At 40.4% G+C, this 9,257-nt stretch overlaps 1 long non-coding RNA gene and 1 pseudogene across 1 annotated transcript; both read left to right on the plus strand.

Annotated features, from left to right (window-relative positions):
- Window positions 1–9,257, plus strand: part of LOC128630834 (NACHT, LRR and PYD domains-containing protein 12-like) — a 181,098-nt pseudogene that overhangs the window by 77,718 nt on the left and 94,123 nt on the right.
- Window positions 4,442–7,370, plus strand: LOC108262640 (uncharacterized). Its single transcript, XR_008395141.1, has 3 exons — window positions 4,442–4,829; window positions 6,032–6,401; window positions 6,544–7,370. It is a non-coding gene; the product is annotated as an uncharacterized LOC108262640 (long non-coding RNA).

A 9,257-nucleotide genomic window follows, 5' to 3' on the forward strand; every position in this document is an offset into this window, starting at 1 on the left:
AGCATGACTCGCTGTTTTACAAGCTCCTCATACAGCAGCTTTTTGATGTCTCGCTTGGTGGCGCTCCGTGCAGCCGATACGCTGTAAAAGTCCGCAAGGAGCAACAGATCATCCTTACAGCGTCGCTCAAACTGCTCTAACGTGGGACAAATGGTAAACTGATCCAGGTTAAATTCTGTAGCCATATCTTATAACCTGCACACACACAAAAAAAAAAAAAAAAAAAAAAAAAAAAAAAAAAAAAAAAAAAAAAAAAAAACGCCAGACAAACGCGCCGAAAGAGAAACGGGACGACAGGAGGGAAAGCACAGGATGAGCCCCCAATTCTGTTACGGTCTAGGTCAGGCCGCAACATACAATAAATAAAGAAAAGGGTTGGCGAGACCAAGAGTGTGTTTGCTTTGTTTTATTCACCTTTTATATATCTATAGTGGTTTTCACTTCAGAAGCCGACCAGGCCAAAATAATAAACAAAAATACCCTCTAACTGTGCAGAAAGAAAACTAACGAAACAAGAAAAAGAAACTTACAAGAAACTGAAAACTTTACAATGTACATCTCCTCCATTTGAATTTTTGTTGTTGTTATAATGGTAATTGACTTTTTACTTACAAGGAAAGAAAACAAAATAAAATGCACCGTCTTCCTTCACTCCCCAGCTAACCCAAAACCAGGAGAAAAGCAGAATCAACATAAATGGCGCTGACTTCCTACTAACTGCTCTTAACCATGCACTATTTACACAGGTGCCTATTAGTGTGTTAATTGACAAAATAATATGTACATATAAACACAAGAGTATCACTCGAATCGTAACCGGGCAGAGCATAAACAAAGTCAAATCAGGCATGAGGTCATATACAAGTGAGATAGTCATACACGAAAAGCACTTCTCACTATACACAAAGCAATGGCAATGATCTGTCCTGGGATGGCGACTGACGAGGCTTAAGTACACTTCCGGAAACGTGCAGCCAACCAATCCTTGCGCACAAGGCCGGAGAAGGCGTGGACAAGATGTGATCATCCACTAGCAAGCCGGAAGTGACGCATGTATGTGCCGGGCCTACAGAAGGGGGAGGAGACAAAAGAAACCCATCCCACCACCGGCACAGACACACAAATGGCACATAGAGCAAATATAAATACATTGGAGAACGTAACACGTATATAAATGAGTCGTAGCAGCTAGAAACAGAAAGCCAATGCTAGTTTTCATGCTAGGATTAAGTATTTTATGTGCTGTTATTTAACCTGGTGATGTCCTAATGAAATGCTTTATTTTTCACTGACTTGATAAACATTCTCAAGACTTAGGAAGTTACTATTTTGAATGTTTGGTTAGATGTAGGCTTTGATTAGAGATAGATATGAGTTATAAACTGTATTAAAACCTGTTACGCTCTTACTTTTTCACGAAGAAGAACTGAAAATTTAGCAATGTACATCTCCATTTGACTTTTTGTTGTTGTAGTTGTTCTTATAAATGTAATTGACTTTTTCTTTCTTTTTCTTTTTTTTTAAGTACCACTTTGGTCTTTTATACTGAATGGGCAAAAACAAAACAGTCAACCAACAAATAAAGAAATAAATGATTAACATCTGGTAGAGAAAGGAGATGGGCTCAAGCCACCATTCCCTGAGTGTCACTTCACGGCGAACTCGCGACTACAGTTCCCAGAGTGCAGCGCGAACTACAAACATGGCCGACGAGGACTACACTTCCCAGACACGCACACATTTTCCGGAATTCTGATTGCGGACACCTGCACTCACTCACTAACACAGCATTTAAGAGGAAGTTCGCGCAGTACTAGCTCGTGAAGTAAACGCTCAGAATTCTCATCTCTGACGCTCACCAAGCCTTTGTACTCGTTTCTCGACCATGATTACCTGCCTTGCCCAGTGTTGACTGTTCGCCCGAAAACCTGACCTTCTTCTCCTCGCCTTCCTGTTTCAGCACCACCCGTGCTTGCTTCCTGACAAGGTACCGTAACGTAACACTGAGCCAGATTACTACTATAGTTTCACAATCACTTCTAGATGTAGACAAATTTTCCACCATTCACTCAATATGGAAGCTGTCTTGGAATTATCTCTAGGGCTGGGCTTGCATCATTGAGGGGGAGGTTTGTATAATAAATAAAAAAATAAAAAAGTAGTTATACTATTTATGGTACGGATTATGGAAACACTTTTCAATCAAACTCTTCTGAACAGTTGTACAGGCAAAAGACCTGTAATGAATATAACATCATTTACTGCAATAACTAATTAGAAATGACGTGGGTTTTTTAATGTTTTCATTTTGTTTGCCCCGGTGCATTATGGGAGTTCCATTCCATCATATACATGTCTGTTATAAATCCGTGTATCATTAGTTCTTCATGATTTCTTAATATTTGCATTATGGAAACTGCATCCTATTCTTTCACCTTACTTAAAGCTATCAATGATGCATTTATAAAGGGAAGCACAACACAACTACAGGACAATTAGGACAAGGAAAGTGAGAGAACTAGAATGAACGTTTATTTATTATTTAAAAAAAAATTACAACTGTGTTCAAGATCACAGCAAAAAGACAGTAGAGGAAACAAAGGGAAAAAATATTTCACATTTCCTGTTTAAATTAAGCAGTAAAATCACATGAACTGAAGACATCATGACTTTTTGAAACCGGTCGTTACATTTTTGAGTCAAACGGAGCAGGTAGTGATGAAGAAGCTGCCTCGAAAGATCATTTCTGTTCCTCAAAGAGTAAAAAAAAAAAAAAAACATTAAATCCTAAATGTATGCAAAATAATTATGTACATTTTATGTCTAATTACAGTGAACCTGACAGAGAGTGAAGCTCACAGAGGCGAAGCGTTCACGCTACAGCAAATTTCACCGGTTGACGCTAAACTCGCTCACTTAGGAGGTGCGTTTCTCTGTCCCGGGATATTCCTAGCACTGTGTGTGAAAGCTCCTGAGATGTCCAGCATGGAGACGTGTGTGTATGTTGATGTGTACACAGTACCAATGGTCAGGATGTACTGTTGTGTCCGAGTTTCTCGTTCTCCTGAAAAACACACACAGGCGCGCACACACACACAGTGGAATTGTAAAGCAAAACATTGGAATATATATCTTAATCACATCTCATAGTCCTTTTATCAAGTCTGAATCAGTTTGACTGATTCATTTTGAGTTGATTTGAGTCTAATCACTTTCTAGTGAGAATCAAATACTCATCTCAGTCTAGTTCGTTTGGAAGTGTACGACTCTCACTAGAAAATTATTTGACTCCGAATCGTCTCGAAACGAATTAAACAATCAAACCAATTCAGACTGGACAAATGGACTAATAGAAGGGAAAGAGCAACAGGAAAGAGGACAGCCTTCCTGCTGAAAGCAAACCGGATCAGAACCTTACATTAGATTGTTTTCTATATTTTTATTTTAAATCAGTTGTGTTGTTTTTCTTCTTTCTGCACTCGATTGAGGAAAAACAGCAATGATAAATAAATAAATAAATTTATCTGTCCAGCTTCCTCCTCTTCGTCCCCCAGAATGACGTGTGGGTGACAGATTGACAGATTTAAATAAAAGAAAAGAATAGAAAAGGAGCACCCTAAGTCTCTTGTATATTTCAGCAGCATGGAGTTGGTCTAGTTTGGGCAGAAATGATAAGGCTTGTAATGTTCTTTTGGTGAAGGCTTAACTTTCAAAATTCATGTCTGCATTGGCCTGGAATTGAACCCGGGCCTCCCACATGGCAGGCAAGAATTCTACCACTGAACCACCAATGCTTAGTTTAAATAACTAAAGACTTCGCAGAGTAAGCTGTTCAGGTAAGTATTGTGCTGCTTCAGCAATTTGGTTTCAGATTTGAAAAGGAGAATCCTAAGTCTCTTCCTTATTTCAGCAGCAGTCACACACTATATTTCCAGATACTGTATAATATTATAATATCTCCTCTCTGCTCAACACGCATGTAATACAGTCTACATACCGTAGAGCAGTGTTTTTCAACCACTGTGCCGTGGCACACTAGTGTGTCGTGAGAGATCGTCAGGCGTGCCTTGAGAAATTGTCCAATTTCACTTAGTCTTAAAATTCTTTTTTATTAAAATTTATTCATTATTATCTAATAATCATCATCATCATTATTATTATTATTTTATCATTATTAAATAATAAACCATTGTTGAGTGTCTGTGCTGTAATACAGTGACTGCCAGAGTAATGTAATGTTCGTCCGGGTGGCAGCAAGTAATTGCCTAAAGAACACACGGATGCAAGGCCGAAATGAGATAAAATAAATGGATTCCATTTAAAGGTGCACCTCTGGCAACAACATGTGCAAAGTGCCAACCCTGAGATGTTCCCACTCACAGAGGAACGGCAAGATCACCCTGCTGCACTGTGCGAGGTAATAGGTAAACATCTGAAAACTCTTGAGGAGAAGTTGTCATTTTATTTCTCTTCAGCCTCCACTGAATGCCTTGACTGCTGTTGGAAAGGACATGACTTTACAGGAGCAGGAGGAACTAACTGAACTGAAACAAGATCGTGGTTTAAAGCTAAGATTTGCTGAACTTCCTTTGGACAGTTTTTGGTTGACTGCTGCCAAGGAATTCCCCATTCCGGCCAACAAAGTTTTGACATTGATCCCATTTTCCACAACGTATGTGTGTGAGCTGAGCTTTTCAAGCCTAACTGCTATAAAAACTAAAAACAGAGAGAGACTGAAAGCTGCTGAAGAGCTTCGTGTATGCCTTTCTTCAATTCCTGCCAGGATATCGGCTTTATGTTCATCTAAACAGGCCCAGGTTTCACACTGAGTGAGTATAAATAAATTGAGAAACTATATTGTAATTATATATACTGTATTAGGCTACAGAGTGCCATTCTGTAACATTTTTGGTTGGTGGTGTGCCACAAGATTTTTCCAATGTAAAAAATGTGCCATGGCTCAAAAAAGATTGAAAAACACTGCGTTACACTACACAATTTAAGAAGCTACACTTACTTCTGCTTCCATTGTAACGCTTTTCAGTTTTGGAGCAACAACAACAGCAACAACAACAACAACAACAACAACAAAAAAGTGTTGGAACAAAATAAAGCTTATTTTCCATTCCAGGTTGCAGGTATTCGCGGGTGCAATGCAACACCGTTCCACACACAGATAACTCTTTTGAATGGTTAAATGACTAAAATCAGAAAGCGCCACCAGCATATCTGACAAAGATGACTCATGAACCAATTCTTTAATCACTAGCTGAAAACGACGTATTGAATTTACACAAACGTCAAATAACAAACACAACATTCTACTTTCTCATGAATATGGTATAGTGCATTGCTTAATCAGCAGTTTTTCTTAGAAAGACAAGATATTTAAATTGAATGAATTTAATGAAACCACACATCAAGCTGTCTTTTCTAACAGAACATTAAATTTAGCATTAGCTCCCAGTTCCAGAAAGTTCTAGCCAGACATTCAGGGGGAAAGAATCAGAATAAAATGTAAAATAAAAAAAAGTAGTGAAAGATGAAAGTGAAGGAATAAACAAGGGGTTTGTGTCTTAGTTGTTGAGTAATTAAAAACAAAAAAAAAAGGTGTGAGATTCAGCGTTTGTCACAACGATGCCAAACGCTCTGTGTCTCCCGACTATTTCTTTGGGATTGTTCCCAAACTGAGAAATCAAGGTTCTTCAGTCAAGCTTCCCCCACAATCAAGCTTTGGAGTTGACTCCATATTCACAATGACAATAGAGTCGACTCCAAAGCTTGATTCCTTTGAATCGACTCTATTCTCATTACCTGGTATCTACGAATTGACACCAGGTATTAGGAATCGCCCTGTTAATCATGATAATGATCCTATGTACTTAATATTGTGGGTTGTTCCCCTAACCTTTAATTCGAGATTTGTGCTGAATCGATTCTTGGAACAGTCGATTGCATTCAGTGTTGCAATCTATTTCAGAATATTAGCAAGGGTTTGAATCGTTATCATTTCCCCTGCTTCCATTTGTAGGAAGCTGCCTTAATCACGATGAACCCAGGCTACGCAGGCAGGACCGAGCTCCGGGACAACCTGGAGGCCGCTTCAGATCCGTCTCCATGATTGTGCCCGACCACGCCGTCATCGCAGAGGTGTGCTCGGGTGCCGTCATTCATTACATTATGTAATGAACGCAATAACGGATGTATTCTGGCGTGTTACAGAACCGTTTCACGTTGTCTTTTTTGCTGTAGGTGGACTTGTGAGCTGAGGGCTTCAAGTCCAGTGAGACTCTGGCGAAGAAGATGATTCAGCTGTATAAGCTGTGCAGCAAGCAGCTTTCCCGGCAGGACCACTACGACTTCAGCATGAGAGTCGTCAACTCTGTTATCGTCATGGCCGGGTATGTCCGTCTACGAACAGGGTGAACATATTAGGTTAGATTAGATTCATACGCTGTTTTTTCTAAATTGTTAATTAAAACTACCTATAAATGTAACAGATGTCTTGCTGGAATAAATCGAGCGTGTGTGTGTGTGTTCCAGGTCTCTGATGCGAGAGAACCCACACCTGAGTGAGAACGTGGTGTTGATTAGAGCGCTATGATACTCCAACCTGCCCAAGTTACTCAAGGATGACGCAGAACTTAAAATAAAATAAACTGATAAATAGTAAAGAACGCCAAAGCTTACATATGGAGTATCAAAGGTCATTATCACAGGATCACTGGAATCAGGCACTAGGAGGAAATTCCAGGACAAATTAGGAAATACAATTAACTGACATTTGCAAATTCTTTGCAACTAAAAAGCTGTAATTATATACTATATAACTTTTTTTTAAAGCATTTAAAGTATATAACATTAGCACCTTGTAATGTTATACCAGATGAAAGTAAAGAATCCTGGAACATCTGAACATCCATAATCTGAAAATCTTGAACCTAGTGTCAATCGAGTCAATCCAATCCTTCTTGTGTGCGTTTAGCGGTATTCTGTCGGACCTCTTTCCTGGTGTGGGCGTCCCCGAGCACGACTACGGCGTGCTTCAGTCGAACATCGAGGCAGCTCTATGTGCCCGCTCCCTGCAGCCCGTCTCCAGCATGACCGCCAAGGTGATCCAGCTGTACGAGACCATGCTGGTGCACCAGGGCGTCTTGCTGGTGGGCCCTACAAGAGGCGGTAAAACCACAGCGTACCGTGCCCTCGCTGACGCACTGCGCACCCTCCACGAGACAGAGGGCTGCGAGGTGAATCCCTTCTACAAGCCCATCGAGACCGACGTGCTCAACCCGCAGTCAGTAAGCTTGGACGAGCTGTATGGTGAAGACGACCCTCTCACACTGGAGTGGAGTGCCATCAAACCGTCCCTCGGCAGTGACATCGCCGACACACACAAGTGGGTGGTGAGTGATGTACCTGTGGACGTGCCTGTGCATTGAGAAAATTACCCCCGTGTTGGACAACAACAAGACGCTCTGTCTGGCTAACGGTGAAAGGATCAAGCTCACACCTTCTACACACCTGTTATTCGAGGTGTTACCCATCAGACACAGGTAGCACTGGTCCTAAAAACCATCACGAACAAGCACAAGCATGTCATTTCCAAGAAGATTTTTTTTTTTTTTTACGTTAAACGCGTTCCTGATGGAAAGGTCACACACAAACGTATCTTTAAGACTTCACTCTTTCACACGCCTATAATGAGCGATAAACGCATTCGAAGCATGTTATAAAGCCTCCGTAATGCATTACGCATAGTATTTAAATAAATATTATTATAATAACATGCACTACACTACATTATGAATTCTTAACGTATTGTTAACACGTCTTTACTGTGAGCGGGATGATGACCAGACGCAGGCAGGCTCCCGGGTACTCATATCCGTAGACGTACTGATACAGAGCCATTCTGGCCACACACTTATCCAGATCCACGTCCCAGTATTAGCACAGCTGCTTCTGCCACTCAAAGTTACTGCTCGAGTCCACCTACGTGAACACATACACAAAGACATGTGATATATACACAATCTCACTGTATACGAATTGGGCATTCTCGCTGACGATATAGCGTGGATAGTTTATAATGAGTGCGTTCATACTGTATAAACCTGGGAACTGATCTGCATATGCACTGCTGTCAGAGCTGCAGTTATTTTTAAAAGATTTATTAACAGCTTCTGACCAATCAGATCTGACCACACCCATGATTCCCTTCGCTCTGAAGAGAAGGTGTGTAGCTGTCTGTACCCTTTCATTGATGAGCTCGGTGACGATGTCTCTGGCATAGACATCCACAGTAATGAGAGCTGTGATGATGCTCTGATGTATTTTGGGTAAGTTACCCTGAACCAGAGTGGCCAACACATTCAGCCTCTGTATAAACACACACACACACACAGAGTAATACCCGTACATTACCACATATTACACCATTCACCATTATGTCATGTAATCAGAGAAGGAAATCTGAACTACAGTTCCCAGCAGCCACTGCATCACAGTCACATGACCACCTGCACCTGGATCACATTCCTGGTAAGCACTTGTGTATTTAGCCAGTTTTCACTGCACTCTTTGTCTCACGTTTGTCCTTCTTTACCCTTGTCCCTGGTGCTGTGTTTTTCTCTTTGGTTTATGTTTAGTCTTTGCCACAGTGATTTGCCCCAATGTCAGTGTCTTTTGTATTTTGTTAAGTTCTTTATTAAACTTGAAAAATCTGCACTTGCATCCGTCTCAACCTTCATATCGTGACACAAAAATATAAATATAATATAATATTATATATAAAATGTGTGTGGGGGTATGTATTAATAGAGAGAAAGGCATTTCTTCTCAGGGGGGAGGGGAGTAATCAATAGGAAGAAGGATCTGAGAGGGAACATGGACAAAATTAATGGAACTTTTTCCTGGTTCGGCCCTAAATTTGGGCCAGATTAAATTTCATCTGTACAAGGTGGACAATAGGGGAACATAGATCCAGTACCCTTAAACCCAATTAGAACTTCTATTCCAACCATTAAAACCATTTTTTATCTTGAAATCTAGGGGCTTACCCAAACAATAAACTCTAATCACCTAATTTTTAACCAACAAAAACTCCCTTTTCCAATGTTGAAACTTAGGGGCCAACCCTAACCCTGAACTTAACCATCAGAAACAAATAATATGTTCTCTAAACTGATCCTCCAACTCCCAATAATTAACCTCACCTAGAACGTCTTACATTTAGACAGATTTTTTTATTAAAGTCT

The sequence above is a fragment of the Ictalurus punctatus genome, unplaced genomic scaffold, assembly GCF_001660625.3.
Source record: "Ictalurus punctatus breed USDA103 unplaced genomic scaffold, Coco_2.0 Super-Scaffold_100068, whole genome shotgun sequence".
Lineage (NCBI taxonomy): Eukaryota > Metazoa > Chordata > Actinopteri > Siluriformes > Ictaluridae > Ictalurus > Ictalurus punctatus.